Below are 19,732 nucleotides of genomic sequence, written 5' to 3' on the forward strand. Positions count from 1 at the left end.
GTTATATAAAAAAAGATTGGATTTGAGAAATTGTATTATTTGATTTTTGATTTATTCAGAGAATAGTTATTTTATGATTTTAAATTATTTAAAAAAAGTATTATATTTTAAGGCTGATTTAAAATATGAAAAGGGCTTATGTTTTGAATTTGACTTAAGAATTTCATTCAGAGGAGTTTAAGTGAACTTTAAAAGTAATTGAATTTTGATTGAATGATTTCATTTTGCGACGTCTTGGAAAAAGTTAAAGAATTAGTTTTACGGATGAAACTGGGGTTGGTTTTTGTTTTGAAATTAGTTCGGAACTCTTGATTTGTATGATTTAGTTTTGATTTGATTTAGAAACTTTATTTAATTAATTCAATTTAAGAAAACAATGATTATTAAGGATTTCTAACGAACTTAAGAAAATGAGATTGGTTGTTACTCCCCTAAAGTCTAGAAGCCTTGCTGAGGGGTTAAACTAATAAATGATTTTTCTTTGTCTTTTGAAAGAAGAATTAGTTTAAGTGAAATTGTTTTAAAGGTTTTGGTGAATATCACAAAGAGGTGGTTTTGGTTTTAAAAGAAACAGAGAAGATAAATCAGCACGTGTGATTATGGAAAGTTCACGAGAGGGTGACGATAGTATGGTTAAGGTGTCGAAGAATAAATGTTAATAAGTCGTGGGCTTTGTTTGTGATTGTGCGGGGATGCTCGTAAATATAGAATGGCTTTCAAGAGAAGGGGTCACATGCTTTAACTGGAGAATCAGCACCTACAAGTACTTGCAGAGGTCATGTTCCACATACTTCAGCTGGAGAATCAGTGCCTGCAAGAACTAGAAACTTGTAGAAGTTATGTCGCTGGAATGCCTTATCCGACTTGCGAGATGGATTGCGTTGGGTGCGGGTCGAAACCGAAAAATGAGCTCATTACCTGCGATAGGACTAGACATGCATCATGCTTGTTTGCGCATATCTCTGTGATTGTGTGTATGTGCTGCATGACTGATTGACTTCTATGTTCTTTTATTATTTATACTTATAAGTGTTCTCACTACTAGAAAACTATTTATTACAAATGGATATTTCCGACGGATTTTATCCCACGGAAATACAGACGGAATTTCAGAGGGATTTTTTGTCGGAAAATAAAAAAAAATGAATTAGCATAAATTACAGACGGAAAAAAGAATCCGTCGATAATTCTGTCGGAAAAATTAATTTTTTTTTGTGGAAAATAGTTACAGACAGAAATTCCGTCTGTAATAAAATAGACAAAAATACTACATTACAGACAGAAAATTCGTCTGTAATTTAAATTTTTCCGTCGGAAATAATAAACTAAACCTACCATTGCCCCGAGCCCCATTTCCAGCACACAAATCAAAAGAAATAAACACTGAACTTCTAACATGTGTCTGATAACAAACCCTAATTTCGATCCCAAATAGATCGATCAAATTCCATGGCAAACCCTTCCTCATCTTTCTCCTCCTCGTCTCAATTCACCTACTCCTCTGATCCCTCTTACTTCCCCACTCCCTTCCACCTTCAACAACCGCCTTACGTCCCACCCCTTCGTCCCCCTCCTCCCACCGTCGCCGCTGCCCCCGCTGCTGCCGCATACAGCTATCCTCCTCCACCGTCACACCACCACCAATTCCAGCGTGACGCTCAGTAACTCTTCCAGCGCGACGCCCAGACCATCACCTCGGAGGCTCTCGAGAGCGTGAAGGCTGCCATAGCCAGCAGCGACGTCGACCACAAGACCGATGCGAAGTGAAAGGCAGTTCCCCGATGTGCCGCCGGGCAGACATGGGAGGATCCCTCGCTGGCTGAGTGGCCGGAGAACGACCATCGCTTGTTCTGTGGCGACCTAGGGAACGAGGTGAACGACGACGTTTTGTCGAAGGCCTTCACAAGATTCCCTTCGTTTAACATGGCGAGAGTTGTGAGGGACAAGCGATCTGGTTAGATTTGTTTTCTGATTAGTGGATTTTTAGGTTGTTAAAATAGGATTAGATTAGGTTTTGAAAATTGATTAGGCCTCAATCTGGCTTTGATTTTGCTTCTTTTGTGGTGTTTAGGCATTAGTAACTAGCTTCTGCTCGTAGTAATTATACTAGTATCTTCAATTGAGTCTCCATTTTTTAATTCAGATTCAGTCTCTGTTTTCTTCACTGCTGTGCTTTTCTTTTATGCGTACATAAGTAGTAATATGTATCTTTATTCTTGCTATTTCACTCTTAATTAATTATTTTCATGTTGCAAGTTCTGTCAAGGGGAGGGGAGGCTGTACAGATGACTACTGACCATGAACCTAATACTGAGCGGGGCATCATTGAGAACAGAGGTGGCTTTGTCTCAAACATGCCAGTTGATAAACCACCATTTTATGGTTTATCTTGTGCTCAATTGAGTGGTTTTTATCTACTCTTTACCCACTTATTCATACTATTTGCATGGTTTTACATTTGCCTTCCTAATTATGTACTTTGATTGAAAACATACTTCATTGGCTTTAAATTACCAAATAATAATCCTCCCTTATTATCATTAGATGCCTTGATATGTGTGTTAAGTGATTTCAGAAATTACAGGGCAGGAATGACTTGGAGGATGGAAAGGAAGCATGCAAAAGTGGAAGGAATACAAGAAGATGAAGAAGTTGCTAAGCTGTCCAGCCTGACCTCTTCGCACTCAAACGGCTATAACTTTAGCTACAGAGGTCCAAACGATGCGGTTCCAGTTGCATTGGAAAGCTAACGTCCGGGGCTTCGAATTGATATATAAAATACCATAGTTGCTCTGACGCTTGGCGACGCGACCGCGTGATCCATGCGGCCGCGTCGCAGTGACGAAAATTAGCGTGGCAACGGCGCTATTTTGATGAGAGAACTTTTGCGTGGTCTAGAAACATGCGGATGGATCCTTGTTGCAAGTATAGTTTCTAAACCTTCAAAAGTCCTTTCATACAAATGTTTTGGTTGTCACAAGTAACAAACCCCTTTGAAATTGATAACCGAGTATTCAAACCTCGGGTCGTCTTCTCAAGGAATTGCAGGGAAGTATGTTCTTATTATTGGTTATGAAGATTGTAAATTGAAAAAATAAATAAAAATAAAGAACCTGGGATTGAGAGTCACTCCTAAAACTAAAAGAAATCCTAAATCCTAATCCTAAGAGAGAGGAGAGAACCTCTCTCTCTAAAAACTACATCTACTCCTAAAATTGTGAATTATGGAAGCTTCCTCATGAATGGATGTATTTTTCCACTTTATAGCCTCTAATCTGTGTTTTCTGGGCCGCAAACTGGGTCAAAAACAGTCCAGAATTCGCTGGTTTTGAATTTTGCCACGCTGGATTTCCGTCACTGCGACGCTGCCGCATGGATCACGCGGTCGCGCCGCTTAGAGTCAGGGGAACTATAGCATATTATACATCAAATTGAAGCCCCGGACGTTAGCTTTTCAACGCAACTAAAACCGCGTCGTTTGGACTTCTGTAGCTAAAGTTATAACCGTTTGAGTGCGAAGAGGTCAGGCTGGACAGCTTAGCAATTTCTCCAACTTCTTGTATTCCTTCCACTTTTACATGCTTCCTTTCCATCCTCCAAGTCATTCCTGCCCTGTAATCTCTGAAATCACTTAACACACATATCAAGACATCTAATGGTAATAAGGGAGGATTATTATTTGGTAATTTAAAGCCAAAGAAGCATGTTTTCAATCAAAGCACATAATTAGGAAGGCAAATGTAAAACCATGCAATTAGTATGAATAAGTGGGTAAAGAGTAGATAAAAACCACTCAATTGAGCACAAGATAAACCATAAAATAGTGGTTTATCAACCTCCCCACACTTAAACAATAGCATGTTCTCATGCTAAGTTCAAGAGAAGCTATAAAGATGAAGAGGGATGGTAGAATGTATGAAATGTAACCTATGAATGTAACTACATGCAAAATGTTTCTACCTACTTAGTTAAAAGTAAACAAATCTTTCAAGAGAAAATATGAACTGGATTTCACTAATTCAAATCATGAAAATGAAGTACAAATAGACTTGCAAGAAGAAAATAGCTCATGAAAGCAGGGAACAAGGAATTGAGCATCGAACCCTCACTAGTAGTGTATACACTCTAATTACTCAAGTGTTTTTAGGTTCGATTCTCTCAATTCTCTTCTAACCTTGCTTTCTAAGGCTTGCTCTTCATCTAACAATCAATACAAATTTAATGCACAGATACACATATCAAGAGGTATTTTAAGGGTTGTAATGGTGTTAGGGTCAAGGTAGGATTGTATTTGGCCAAGTGGACTAAAATCTGAATCCTTAATTAACTTAAACTTTCCACCTAACTTAAACAATCCATGTAATCATAATACAGAAACCCAACTGTCCATTAACCATGTATTCATGCATTCTAATTCTAAGTACCGTACATATGCATTGCTTTCACCACTTACCTTGGGGCATTTTGTCCCCTTTCTCTTATTTGCACTTTTTCTTTTCTTTTTCTCTCTCTCTCTTTTATATATATATATATATTTTTATTTATTTATTTATTTTTTTTCTCAATGCATATGATTAATTTATTGAATGTATGAACATGTCCTAAATATTTCTTTCACATTTTTAGAAAATTCTAACATACTCAATTCTCAAACCAAATATTTCCAAACCCAATTTCCCATACTTAAATCATAAGCACTCTCACTAGTCTAAGCTAACTAAGGATTCAAATTAAGGACATTATTGTTTTCTGCTTAGAGTTAATGATGTGCTAAAGTAAAGAACAAAGGGGTAAAATAGGCTCAAATTGGTTTGCAAAGGATAATGAAATGTAAGGCCATATGGGTATGTAAGCTCAGTGAAACAAAGGCCTCAATCATGTAAGTGTATGCATACATTAAATTATGGAAATATAGAATTAAGCAAGACAAAGATCACAATTTTAGAGAGAAAAATACACACTAAAAATAAAATATTGGTTGATAAAATGCAACCAATTCAAATAGGCTCAAAATCTCATAGGTTTTGTATGTTCAAGCTCTAAACCATGTTCTAGTATAATATCTCTTCAAACAAGTGTAACATTAAATTTTATTCAAATTAGTGAAATTTTCTAAAAATTTTCTTGAAAAAGAAAATATTACTTCAACCAAGTGGTAAAATATGAAAAAATCAAACAAACATGCAAATGTAACAACTAGTCTACAAAGAAAATTTAAATATTGGTGTTTGAGACAAGAAAGTACTAACCCATAGAGATCGGTATCGACCTCCCCACACTTAAAGATTGCACCGTCCTCAGTGCATGCTAAGATGTGCAAGTGGATGGGGGTTGTGGTTTCTCAGCTGGGCTCTTTTTTGTTCCTTTCCTTACCGGCGGTTTGGGAGTAGCTTTCTCCTTTCCTTCCTTGGTGGCCATCCTGAAGAAGGGAAGAGAAAGTAAATTAAATTCAAATAGATATATAGCAAGGAAGAGAATGGAAGAGTGGTGATGGATGCACATTAGGATGTAATTGACATTAACACATGCTCTCGAGTACATGTGAAAAACCAGCAATGAAAAATAGCCAGTGCATCGAAAGATAAGTGGATGCAGGGTGTTTATTGGCAAGCCGGAAAAGGGCATGAGTAGCATAGACCAAGCATTACTTGTAAGAAATTACCATGTTTGTATTGACAATTATATTCAATTAAAATAGTAAAGGGAGTTTATGAAAAGCAAGCATTAAGTAGTATAAAGTATAATAGAGAAGTGCATAATGCCATATGGGCTTTTTCACAAACACATAGCATGTATGGTAAATAAGCTATTTGAAAGTATTAAATTGAACATGCAAGCATCCTTTAAAAAAAATAATATATAATTGTCAAATAATTATGAAATAATCCACAATGACCCAAAATAAAATTCCAACACCAGTGAAAATAATGCAATGAATGAAATATGCAAATAAATGAAGTAAAATAAAATGAAAGATAAGAAGAATGAGAAGGGAAAGAAAGAGAGGAGAAGTAAGTAAGAAATAAGGAGGGAAAAGAGAAAATAGGATTTGGGGAAGAGAAAAATAAGATATTTTGGCATATGAGGTTAAGGTGTGCGACGCTGGCGACGCGATCGCGTGGGTGATGCGGCCGCGTGGTGCGCAATAAGGTCAGGCGACGCGGACGCGTGGGGCACGCGATCGCGTGACTTGATTTGTGCTAGTGGCACGAGTGCAGCCTCGCGGTCGCACAACTCTCTGTTCAAAACTTAGTATTGCCAAAATCCTGGGTGACGCGGTCGCGTGGTTGACGCGATCGCGTGAGTGGCCATCATGGGGATATGACGCGGACGCGTGGGGCACACGTTCGCGTGGTGAGGCTTGGGCTTCCAGCACGATTCCAGCCCAACTCCAGGTCAACTTTCTGCCATACACCCTTTTTTATGCCGATTTTAGGTCACGCGGCCGTGTGAGTGACGCGGTCGCGTGGGAGGCCATTATTCCCATATGACGCGGTCGCGTGGGGTGATTTGTGCCATTGGCATGCCTCCAGCGCTACTCCTGCGAAACTCTCTGTTCATATTAATATTGTCTCCCATCTCCTTGCGACGCGGACGCGTCGCGTGCTCGCTCTTTTTTTTTTTTTAAATCTGAAAAATGAAGAATGCAGTGTTAATATGAATGTGATGCAAAACTCCAGGTTTAATATAACAAAATAAAATAAAATTCGAAAACAAATAAAACTAAATAAAAATGAAAAATGAACGATCATACCATGGTGGGTTGTCTCCCACCTAGCACTTTTAGTTAAAGTCCTTAAGTTGGACATTTGGTGAGCTTTCTGCTATGGTGGCTTGTGTTTGAACTCATCCAGGAATCTCCACCAATGTTTGTGATTCCAGTAACCTCCGGGGTCCCAAACTAGGCGCAGAAAACCTTCAAGTAAGTTAAAGCAAGTGACCAGGCCCCAAGAGTGGTGATTGATAGAATGGATTCCGGGGTCCCAGACCTTGCCTTTGCACCTGTCTTTTGGTTGAGCAATATTGTTCCCTCCGGGTGGCAAGCAGTCTGAATTCTCACGTAAGCGGCCAAACAACTTCCTAGACCCATTCAGTTGAGCTTTATACCAACCTTTGCGTTTAAACTTAAATCTTCCAACCATAATGAACCTTGCAGGACAATTCTTACCATTGGCCATCTTCCTCTTACTCTTAATGCCACAAAGAGCTCTAAGTTGACCATCCGTCTCCAGTAGCCCATATTCAAGTGGAATTAGAAAGCTATGGGATATGAATTTTACCCACTTGAACGTTGTGAAGGATGATGGCAACTTAGGGGGAGGTATTTTTAATGAAATTGCAAGCTCCACTCCCTTGTGCTATTCTCTGACATCTTCTACCTCTTGATCAACCTCTACAAAATCTTCAACCATGATCTGTCTTGGAGGTTGTACGCTCTTCTCAACATCAACATCAAACACCGTGGAAGGAGGCTCTGTGACTGGACTTTCCAATGGAGGTACAGCATCTCTTAAGTCTGCAACCACTTTTTCCTTTTTAATAATTGCTGCTTTGTCCAGTTGTTTAAGTATAAAATTGTACTCATCCTCGATGTTTTTCTTTCTATGACAACTCCTTTCAACTATTCTTTCATCTTCAAGGGTCTCTCCTACCCTTACCCGTAGGGCCTCCTCTAGCTCTTTATGAAGTATGGATTCGCGAAGATGATTCTTTCTTTCCTGTTCCATATCAATAGCATAATTGGGATCATCTTGCTCTTAGATTGATGGATGTGGGTGCTCTTCCATGGATGGTGGTGATGAGGTGGAGAGATTATTCTGTGGTTGACAAGGAAGTGCACTAGAGCTTGAGGGTTAATTGTTGAAGGTATTTGGTGGTCTGATTTGGGTGAAGTGAGCTTGTATAGTAGAGTTTAGATCGGCAAGTGCTTTCTCTATGGAGGTTTGGGGTGGATCTATGTATGGTTCATTTGGTTCATAAGGTGGTTGGTATGGTGGATGTGGGTTAGGGTCATATGGAGGTGAATGGTGGAAAGGGGCTTGTGAGTATGGTGGTCCAAAGTCATGTTGAGGACAGGGTTCATAGGCATATGGTGGTGGTTGTTGATAGTTCACTGGAGGTGGTTGCTGCCATGAGGGTTGATCAAATCTTTGTGGCTCCTCCCATCTTTGATTGTTCCAACCTTGATGCCTGTTCTCATTGTAATTTCTTCTTCCTGCAACATTATTGTAACCAGACTAATAGCCAAAGGGGTGAGAGTTCATAGTAGTAAATAAAAATTAAAAACAAAAATAAAAACAAATTTAAATTAAAAGGTTATTTAAATTTTGAATTTGAAAATTAAATTTTGAAATTTGAAATTTGAAATTTGATTTTTTTGAAATAAGATAAGATAAGATAAAAATTTTAAAAATAAAAATCTGATTTTTTTTTTCGAAAAAGTTAATTAAAAATAATTTTGAATTTAATGAAGAAAGAGAAAAACAATAAAATGACACCAAATTTCAAATTTTTAGATCAAAACAAAGAAAACAACTAAGAACAGCTTGAAGGTCAAGATGAACGTGAAGAACAACTTGAAGATCAAGATGAACACTAAGAACAAATTTTTGAAAATTTTTTTTTATAACTAAATAAAAATAAATAACCTCTTAATTTATGGAAAAGCAAAAATAAAAATAAATAAACAAGCAAAAATCAAAAAAATATTTACAATAACTAATAATAAGGCACACGTTTGCAATTCCCCGGCAACGGCGCCAAAAACTGATGAGACGCAGAAGCTGGTGAATTAAAAATTATTAAAATGGTTACGTTGCAAGTATAGTTCTTAACTCACCGAAAATCTGCCTATCAATTTAGAAGTATGTCACAGAGAGTTTGAATTAAAAATTACTGGAAGTTTTAAGTCCCAGGTCGTCTCCCAATGAGTTGCAGAAAAGTGTGCTATCTTATTAATCAGATGTTCCAAGAAGTTGAGCTAAGTAAATTGGAATGTAGATTGAGGAAATTTAAATAATATGAATAAAAGCCTTGACTGGGAGTTGATTGGTTGGAATTTCTACTATTGATGGAGTGATTGTAAGATTAATTTATAATTAATAGAACATGGAAGAATAAAACCAAGTTGAGAAAATGAACTAGAATGACGAAGTCTTGATGAGGAAATAACTCTTCTCAATGTTCCAATGCTAAGACCAATTGAAAATTAAAATTCTAAAACCTAGAGAGAAAAACCTAAGAGAGTAAAACTAGATCTAAAACTGTCTCTGAATGAATGTTTTATTTGTTTCTGCATATTTTCTGACTCTAGTTTGCTGTTTCGGGCCGAGAACTGGGTCGAAATAGGGTCCAAAATCGCCCCCAGTAAATTCTGCAGATTATGCAGATCGCACATGTCACGCGATCGCGTCATCCATGCGGATGCGTCATTCGCGCTTTTCCTTGCCACGCGTTCGCGTCGTCCACGCTACCGTGTCGCCAGAGCTTTTCCAATCCGCGCGGCCGCGTGAGCCATGTGGCCGTGTCACTGCGATTTGCTCTCCTTCGCGCGGTCGCGTGAGCCATGCGACCGCGTCACTTCTCGCTGGTTATCTCCTCAAATTCTTGTGTTCCTTCCATTTTTGCTAGCTTCCTTTCCAATCTCCAACTCATTTATGCCCTGTAAAGTCTGAAACACTCAACACATAGATCACGGCATCGAATGGAATAAAGGAGAATTAAAAATAAATAATTAAAGTCTCTAGGAAGCATTTTTCAAACATGTAATAAATTCTGGAAGGAAATCTAAATGCATGCTAATTTAATGAATAAGTGGGTAAGGATCATGATAAAACCACACAATTAAATACAATATAAATCATAAAATAGTGGTTTATCAACCTCCCCACACTTAAACATCAGCATGTCCTCATGCTTAATTGAAGGAGATAAGGAAATAAGCATGAACATGTAGAAACTCATGAAATGCAATGCAAGCCTATATGTATATAAATAAATGCAACTATATGATTCTTGTCCACTTGATCAAAAGTAAATAAGCTCTTTAAAATAATTACAAATCAAATTCCACTAATTTTATCATTACACAATAAAACAGATAAAAGTGCAAGAAGATAGCTCGTGAAAGCAGGGTCATGTACCAAAATTTTTTTCTTTTTGATTTATCACATGTGCATTGATTAACATTAACATTGGGATAATTTTTGTCCCCTTATTTATTTTATATAATTTTTATTATTTATTTATTTATTTATTTTTTAAAAGCAAACATAACATATCAATGCACATAGATTCTTCATCATTTTCTAATTTGGTTTTTTTCTTTTCATGAGTAGGTTCCCAAATTCCCAATATTCAAATAAATTAAATACATTTCCTTATTACCCAATGTTCCCACACTTTAGTTGATACACAATTTCTATCTTAAGCTAACCAAAGATTCACTTGGGATTTTTAATTTATTTTTCTACTTAAGGCTAGTAATGTGGTTATAGAACAAGAGGGGATTAAAAGCTCAAGGGGCTAACAAAGGTGATGTAAAAGTTAGGCTTATTTGGGATAAGTGAGTTAATAACAAATAATGGCCTCAATCATGTGCAAGCATGTGAATATAATAAATATTGGACATATAAGATAAAACAAAATATAGATTACAATCATAGAGAAGTAAACACGCAAGAATGAAATAATTATGGTTAAATAATGTAACCATTCATGAAGGCTCAAATCTTTCACAGGTTGTGTGTTCTTTAACTCAAATATCATGTTCCAAATACAACTCAAGCAAATTTATCATAAGAATTTTGAAAAATTAGTGAAATTTTGTTCCGAAGATAGATTTTAAAAGAAACTTATTGTCTTTTTAGTCAAGTAGAACATGCATGCAACTATCCTAACCTATGTAATTTATTCTATTCTATAAAGGAAAGAAAATCTAACTAAAATATCCTGATTATTGGTGCTAGCGAAGAGAAATTACCTCCGGAAGTCAGGTATTGACCGACCGTTTTGATGAGAGAACTTTTGCGTGGTCTAGAAAATTGCGGATGGATCCTCGTTGCAAGTATAGTTTCTAAACCTTCAAAAGTCCTTTCATACAAACGTTTTGGTTGTCACAAGTAACAAACCCCTTTGAAATTGATAACCGAGTATTCAAACCTCGAGTCGTCTTCTCAAGGAATTGCAGGGAAGTATGTTCTTATTATTGGTTATAAAGATTGTAAATTGTGGGTTTTGGAAGTTTGGGCAATGCGCAGAGGTATATTTTCGAGCAATAAAAATAAATAAATAACTGTAAAATAAACTCTTGGCAAGGTATGAGAACCGGAAATCCTGTCCTTGTTATCCTTATCAGATGTGATGAGAATTGGATTTTAATCCCACTTAGTTAAGTCAAGTGGACTAATTAGCTTGATCATCAAGTCCTAGTCAACTCCTGTGGAGAGACTAGTATTAGAGCAATCCTAGCTAAAGCAAAATCTGCCAATTTCAACCACTGCTTGTTTTTGAATGGATGCATTCCCCCACTTTATAGCCTCTAATCTGTGTTTTCTGGGCCGCAAACTGGGTCGGAAACAGCCCAGAAATCACTGGTTGCAAAATCTGCCATGCTGATTTTCGTCACTGCGACGCGGCCGCATGGGTCACGCTGTCGCGTCGCCTAGCGTCAGAGCAACTATGGCATATTATAGACAAAAATACTACATTACAGACAGAAAATCCATCTGTAATTTAAATTTTTTCATCGGAAATAATAAACTAAACCTACCATTGCCCCGAGCCCCATTTCCAGCACACAAATCAAAAGAAATAAACACTGAACTTCTAACATGTGTCTGATAACAAACCCTAATTTCGATCCCAAATAGATCGATCAAATTCCATGGCAAACCCTTCCTCATCTTTCTCCTCCTCGTCTCAAATCACCTACTCCTCTGATCCCTCTTACTTCCCCACCCCCTTCCACCTTCAACAACCGCCTTACGTCCCACCCCTTCGTCCCCCTCCTCCCACCGTCGCCGCTGCCCCCGCTGCTGCCGCATACAGCTATCCTCCTCCACCGTCACACCACCACCAATTCCAGCGTGACGCTCAGTAACTCTTCCAGCGCGACACCCAGACCATCACCCCGGAGGCTCTCGAGAGCATGAAGGCTGCCATAGCCAGCAGCGACGTCGACCACAAGACCGATGCGAAGTGAAAGGCAGTTCCCCGCCGTGCCGCCGGGCAGACATGGGAGGATCCCTCGCTGGCCGAGTGGCCGGAGAACGACCATCGCTTGTTCTGCGGCAACCTAGGGAACGAGGTGAACGACGACGTTTTATCGAAGGCCTTCACAAGATTCCCTTCGTTTAACATGGCGAGAGTTATGAGGGACAAGCGATTTGGTTAGATTTGTTTTCTGATTAGTGGATTTTTAGGTTGTTAAAATAGGATTAGATTAGGTTTTGAAAATTGATTAGGCCTCAATCTGGCTTTGATTTTGATTCTTTTGTGGTGTTTAGGCATTAGTGACTAGCTTCTGCTCGTAGTAATTATACTAGTATCTTCAATTGAGTCTCCATTTTTTAATTCAGATTCAGTCTCTGTTTTCTTCACTGCTGTGCTTTTCTTTTATGCGTACATAAGTAGTAATATGTATCTTTATTCTTGCTATTTCACTCTTAATTAATTATTTTCATGTTGCAAGTTCTGTCAAGGGGAGGGGAGGCTGTACAGATGACTACTGATCATGAACCTAATACTGAGCGGGGCAGCATTGAGAACAGAGGTGGCTTTGTCTCAAACATGCCAATTGATAAACCACTATTTTATGGTTTATCTTGTGCTCAATTGAGTGGTTTTTATCTACTCTTTACCCACTTATTCATACTATTTGCATGGTTTTACATTTGCCTTCCTAATTATGTGCTTTGATTGAAAATATGCTTCTTTGGCTTTAAATTACCAAATAATAATCCTCCCTTATTACCATTAGATGCCTTGATATGTGTGTTAAGTGATTTCAAAGATTACAGGACAGGAATGACTTGGAGGATGGAAAGGAAGCATGTAAAAGTGGAAGGAATACAAGAAGATGAAGAAGTTGCTAAGCTGTCCAGCCTGACCTCTTCGCACTCAAACGGCTATAACTTTAGTTACAGAGATCCAAACGACGCGGTTCTAGTTGCGTTGGAAAGCTAACGTCCGGGGCTTCGATTTGATATATAATATGTCATAGTTTCTCTGACGCTAGGTGACGCGACCGCGTGACTCATGCGGCCGCGTCGCAGTGACGAAAATCAGCGTGGCAAATTTCGCAACCAGCGATTTCTGGGCTGTTTCCGACCCAGTTTGCGGCCCAGAAAACACAGATTAGAGGCTATAAAGTGGAGGAATGCATCCATTCAAAAACAAGCTTCCATAATTCACAATTTTAGGAGTAGATGTAGTTTTTAGAGAGAGGGGTTCTCTCCTCTCTCTTAGGATTATGATTTAGGATTTCTCTTAGTTTTAGGAGTGACTCTCAATCCCAGGTTCTTTATTTTTATTTACCATCCGCAATTTTCTAGACCACGCAAAAGTTCTCTCATCACCAGGTTCTTCAACTAACCCTGAATTCTATGCTTTGTTGCTACTGATATTCAGTGCTGATTTTTGTGTTTTCATTCATCATTCCTTTTACTATAGGAACTTGAGTTTCGTTTGCTATGATATTAGTTTGCTCATTCCTTTTACTATAGGGCAGTGTTTCTTCTCTAAGACTGATATTCTCTTTCCCAGAAAAAAGAAACTTCTTTTGGAATAGAATGGATCACATGTTGCAAGAATCTCTGTTTACGAGGTATGCTATAAGAACCGTTTACTCAATTAAAACCTCCTTGTTTTTTTATTGTTCCTTTGCTGCTTTTTATAACTCGAGTTTTTGTGCAGGGGTGTGAGAGAGAGAGGTTGTGAGCCTAGGAAGCAATCCGATGAGTTCTTGCAATAGTTATCTGCAGAAAGTTCTGGCTATTGTGCATGGAAACTTGAAGCTCTCCGAGAGGTAATTCTTGATAAGGAACCATGCTTTTTAACCCTTCTTTCTTATTTTAATGCTTATGGCGGTGCTCCATTGCACCTGTTGGTTATCACTGGGTTGTCAAGGTTATTGTCAAGGTTATTTGTGTACATCATGGCTATCAAAATGAAGGAAACATGTTGGGATATCCTAATTTAAATCTGAAACATGACATGTATTTTATTTAAGTATCCTCCATTCTGTTCACTTTTTGGTTCTGTTAGTCTAATTTGTGTAATTCACTTTATAAATACGTGAATTTGTGTTTTTTTTACAATGCTTATGTAAGTGGTGGAATTAATCTTGTTTTCTTTTAGCAGCCATGCAACCCTAGTATATCTTGCTTCTGCTTTTACTGGAATTGCTGACCACTGGTTAGTAGAACCATCTCATCTGCTTCTTGTGACCTGATGAACTGCTATTGTTCTAATCTTGTTTTTTCACAAGTTTCCTTCTTCAAATTGAACTCAAGGTTTAGTTTCATTGGTGTTTTGCTGACAATTTGCCAGATCTAACTTGCCAACTTTTTCTATTTCTTTCAGCCTATGATGCCACCTTATGCAGCACTTTATTCACCTGGAGGGGTTTATACTCATCCTACCATTCTTATTGTAAGTCTAGCTACTTTCATGTAATTTATTTCATGGTTTATGAAAAATTAGAACTTGTCTTGTTCATTGCCCATGAATGTTTGGCTTCTACTGTAATGATATCAATCAATAGTTCACAATAGAATAAGAAAAACTAATATACTGAAATGTCAAATGTGTTTCCTTTGATCCTGTTTGTGGACCTAGATAATTCAAATATTTATATTTATTTATTTTATTATCATAAAAGCTTTTCAGTCCTTAATTATATATAATTTTTACGTAATATATATATATATATATATATATTAATTAGCTCATACAAAAGCAAATGCAAGGCTGGTGCAATGTTTAGGCTATGCGTGCTAATCTTTCATGTTGCAGGTTCGTATCCTCGTGGTACCATTTTAGAATTAATTCCAAAAACGCAAGGGTTGAAGACCGGTTTGACACAAAATGGCCGATTTTTAGCGGGTTTACCTACCGTTGATCGGTCCGATTTAGATACTAATCCGAAAGATATCTAAATAAAAGAAAATCAGAACCATTTGAGCATTTGACTATTTCTTTCATGTTCTTAAAGCTAAGAAACATGCAGGTGTTAAGTCTAGAAAGTAATTCACTTCACCTGAAAAAGAATCTCAGCAGGGCTTGAGTGGTTGGCCACTATGCCACCTTTTAGCAGAGTCCAAGATCCATGCTTTGCTATTGCCTGACCTCCTTGAATCAGCTCAGTTGCATTCGTTTTAAATGTAACTGACACAGTGTCCTTCTTTAACTAAGCTGAAACCAAGCTGAATATGGAAACAAGGTCACAAATTTCTGGTTGAAACAGAACTCATGAGATAATAACAAGTCTAAACCACAGATGGTATGTATGAGAATGCTGTCTTCAAAGTTCAAAGTGTAAGTTATCAGTAAAGCTGCATAGCATTCCTTTCTTAAGTCGGACCTTGTGGGAGAAATTATCTGAAAGGGTTTGAGGGGCTTGCAATGTCAACTGGGAATGGCCATACTGATAGTACAGAGCTTAGAACTGAAAATAAGCTGTCACAAAAATTTGTTAGTCTGTTTCCTTTCTATATAAATTTCTGTAGATTCTTTTTTATTTTTTATTTTTTGAATTCTTACGTTGTGGGGTCATGGAGGGGAAATCAGATACTCTTTAGTAGGATTAAACTCAAATTTTATCCCTCTATTTAGAAGACTAGTCCAAGAGTTAGTTATTCTATTAGGTGCTTGTGGATAACTACGTTTTTGATGATATGAACAGTGTGGATACTGGGGGTTCTAGTGATGGAAGTGATGGCAACACTGTAGGGGTGAGAACTTGCTTGCAATTAGCAATTTTTTTTCATGCATTTGGTTGACCATGTTACCAATGGTTTATTTTTCTTTTTAAATTGATTTCACAAAATTAAAGATTAAATTATGATATTTTCTGTCTTATGTTCAGGCTAATCAAACACCAAGAAAAAGAAGCTGTGAGAGAACACCAGCCACTAGTATGACTCTATTATTCACCAAGTGTCATATCTTGATGAACAAGAGAGTTGTCCTGGGATCACAATTATCTTTCTGATACCATCACTGCACTAATTTTCTCGACCAGTTAATTGAGTAGAGTCTTTATTAGTCTGATGTCAGATTATTTTAATCTTTAAGTTAAGATGAAAATTTACCCAAAAATTTATGATTAGTTCAATAAATGCAGTTCACTTTAACATGGGATTTTGCCAGATCAAATTGAACTCAAGTTTTCTTCGATGACAAGGTTTGTATTTCGCTGTGCCGGATTCTAGCTTCAATGAAGATGATTTGTATCCTTCTCCAATTTTTGGCTGCTAAACAATTTTTAACATAGAACTGAAAAAAGTGAAAATAAAAAATTCTATAGATGAAATAGTGAAATTAAGTTGATCTGTCACCCTGAATGATACCAAAATCAATTCACATTTGATTGTGTTTTACATTTTTCATCCATTTGATTTATTTCTGTACTTTGTTTTCAGAAATTCTATATTGAAGCTATAAAAACTGAAAAGATTAGATGACGATTTTGGCTTTTTGTTTACTTTAGTCTACACCACATAAATGTGATCTCAGAATGAGTACATTTTAATGTAGCATGATGTAACCTCCATTGTATTAGGGTGTAGTTGTATTTTCCCTTGGTATATGATAGTGCATCTTTTGGTTGAGCTTCATTTTTTCATTGCTAATTGCTATTTGCTCAGCCAACTAATCTTGATATGGTTTGTTATTTTGCATATTATTAATTTAAAGATATCAATTTTTATTTTGTTGATCACTTATCTGAATTTATTAATGATAGGGTCTATGTTCTCACTCTGGACATTTTTATTGAGGAACAAAAAGGCAAAGTTTTCTTGTGAGAAAAGTAGTGATGAAGAAGAAGAAGCAGCAGCAGAAAGAGCAAGTGAAGTGAATTTTGCAGATGAGATAAGTGGAATTAACATAGGACCTCCTTCACCAACTTCATCTATTAATTATTAGAGCAGCGAAAATTGTTCAAATAAGTTAGGAAATTGAATAGGAGTTGCTTGAAATATAGGTCTTTTAATTTACTAGTATGAGAAAAATCATTTAGAGCTCTTTGGATACCCATTAACAACTTTTAATTTACTCAATAGACTTTGTTGATGTATGTTTGTTACTTATTATTATAGTTGATGTATCAATACACTTTGTTTATATTTTGAATTATATTGACTTGCTTGTTTATAGTACTTTTCTTTTAGTTTGATAATACAATGAATTTGTTTATTTTTTAAAATATTATAAATATTTGAATATAAATTATATAACAATTTGTATTAAATTTATATTTATTTTGTATAAAAACAAGTTTATTTTATAATTGAAAAAATAAAAAAATTCTATTTTACCTTAGTATTAATTTTATATTTATTTTGTATGAAAACAAGTTTATTTTATAATTGAAAAAATAAAAAAATTCTATTTTACCTTATTGACGAATTTACAGACGAATTTTCTATCTATAATCAGAGTGTGAGATGATTTTCCAAAGTTCAAATTATAGACAGAAAATCTGTCGGAAAATCCGTCTGTAATTACAAACGAAAAATCCGTCTGAAAATCTGTCTGTAATTACAGACAAAAAATCCATCGAAAAATTCGTCTGTAATTACAGACGAAAAATCCGTCTGAAAATCCTTCTGTAATTACAGACGAAAAATCCGTCAGAAATCCGTCTGTAATTACAGATGGAAAATCCGTCAAAAAGTTTGTCGTCTTCGGGAAATGGATGGAGAATTTACAGAGGGAAAATCCGTCGGTAACTGGTAAAAATCCGTCTGTAATTTTTCAACGGAAAAAAATCCATCGGTAAATAATTTCCGACGGGGCTTTTACAGAGGGACAGAATCCATCGGTAATTTCGTCGGTAACCAAAAATCTATCTGTAATAAAGACTAAATCTGTCTGTAAATCTGTCTGTATTAATCCATTTTCTAGTTGTGTCTGCTGTTAGTTGCGGTTGGTTAATAATGGCAAAATGGACTTAACTTCTAACTCTGACCCTACTAAGAACTCCCCAGTTCTTACCCGCTATCTCCACCCTTTTCAGCTACAAGTTCGAAAATTTAGTGCAGAGTTTCAGGAGCATAGAAGATTATACTCACAAGTTAAGTTCTTAGATTTTATTTTTTCCTCATTGTTTATTGTATTTTATTTTTAGAGGGGATAGGACTTGTATTTGAGAATCTTGAAATAAGTATATGTATATAATGCTGTGTGAATATATATATCTTTGTGATTAAGTGATTAAAAATAAAATCTTTCCGTTTTCTTAATTAAACTTTTAATTTGTACTCGCAAAGGCTCAATATTAAATAAACATAGTATATAATTAAAGGAATAGAGGTAAGTAGCGCTCGGACTTTTAGTGCGATCATGAGGTGCTAAAAGTTAGGGTGTTACATTATGGTATTAGAGAAGTTTGTTCCTGTTAGTGCCTTGGGAATGGACTGACTATGCTTTACTGTATACTTTGAGTGTCTGTCATGCAATAGGACTTGTCCTAGTGACAAGAATTTGAGTTTCAAATGGATGATTGTCTATTGATTAATTAATGCTGTTAGTCGACCGTTACATCTCTCATAGTATTAGGTCTGACCAACTTAATACTAATAATTCATGTGTATGGGAACACTAATGGATTATCATAGACAAAATAGAAGTAATAGGTTATGCAAATAATGGGGTTTGGGAACGTTAAAAGTTGTATTTTAAGGATTCATTTCAACGTATTCTCTTTATTCGTGCTACACGAACTCGTGCCGTCTCTTTTTCATTATCCTTATTGGAATTCTTATTTTGGACCTTCTTAGAATATGATTTGATTATTTTCCTATCATATCTTATTGTCTCTATGTACTTCTGTTTATCTGTACTTCCTTTAGTGGACTCTATTTTCTTTGATTTGAATTTGACCTTATTTCAATGTAACAATTTTCGAGGACAAAAATTTTTATAAGTGGGGTAGGATGTAACACCTCAAATTTTGAAAGTTATTAATAAATTATTTATGATCTATTATGTTTATTTAAGATTATATTTTTAGAGATTTTTATATATAAGTTAGGTAAATTCTTATTTATTATTTAGAGTTCTTATACTTTAAAAATAGTGAATATTTTATATGCCTTAATTTTAAATATTTAGATTTTTAACCTTATTTTATAAAAAATGAGAATTAATTTACTTATCTCAATAAATTATCATTTATATCCATAAAAGATACAGATATTGACAAATGTACCCATATAAAAATAAAACGACAATTATAATCACAGAAGATGGCTTCCATATGCTAAGAGTATCCAGACGTTGGTTACACAATTAGTCCATTAGGGTATTTTTGGCACACAAAAGCTATCTTCCGTGAGTATAATTATCGTTTTATTCTTATATGGATATATTTGTTAGCGTTTTTATCTTTCATGAATACAAATGGTAATTTATTCTTTTATATATATATATATATATATATATATATATCCCTTCCATACACACTCACACTACAAGAAAAAGCGTGTTTTTCGACGCCAAAAATCGA

At 36.1% G+C, this 19,732-nt stretch overlaps 1 long non-coding RNA gene and 2 pseudogenes across 1 annotated transcript; all 3 read left to right on the forward strand.

Moving 5' to 3' along the window:
- On the forward strand, nt 1,429-1,978 carry LOC110267451 (annotated as a pseudogene).
- Nucleotides 11,870-12,409, forward strand: LOC110267442 (annotated as a pseudogene).
- On the forward strand, nt 14,502-17,381 carry LOC107621959. The gene is made up of 2 exons (XR_001616007.2): nt 14,502-14,652; nt 16,967-17,381. It is a non-coding gene; the product is annotated as an uncharacterized LOC107621959 (long non-coding RNA).

This window comes from Arachis ipaensis, chromosome B10 (genome assembly GCF_000816755.2).
Source record: "Arachis ipaensis cultivar K30076 chromosome B10, Araip1.1, whole genome shotgun sequence".
Taxonomy (NCBI): domain Eukaryota; kingdom Viridiplantae; phylum Streptophyta; class Magnoliopsida; order Fabales; family Fabaceae; genus Arachis; species Arachis ipaensis.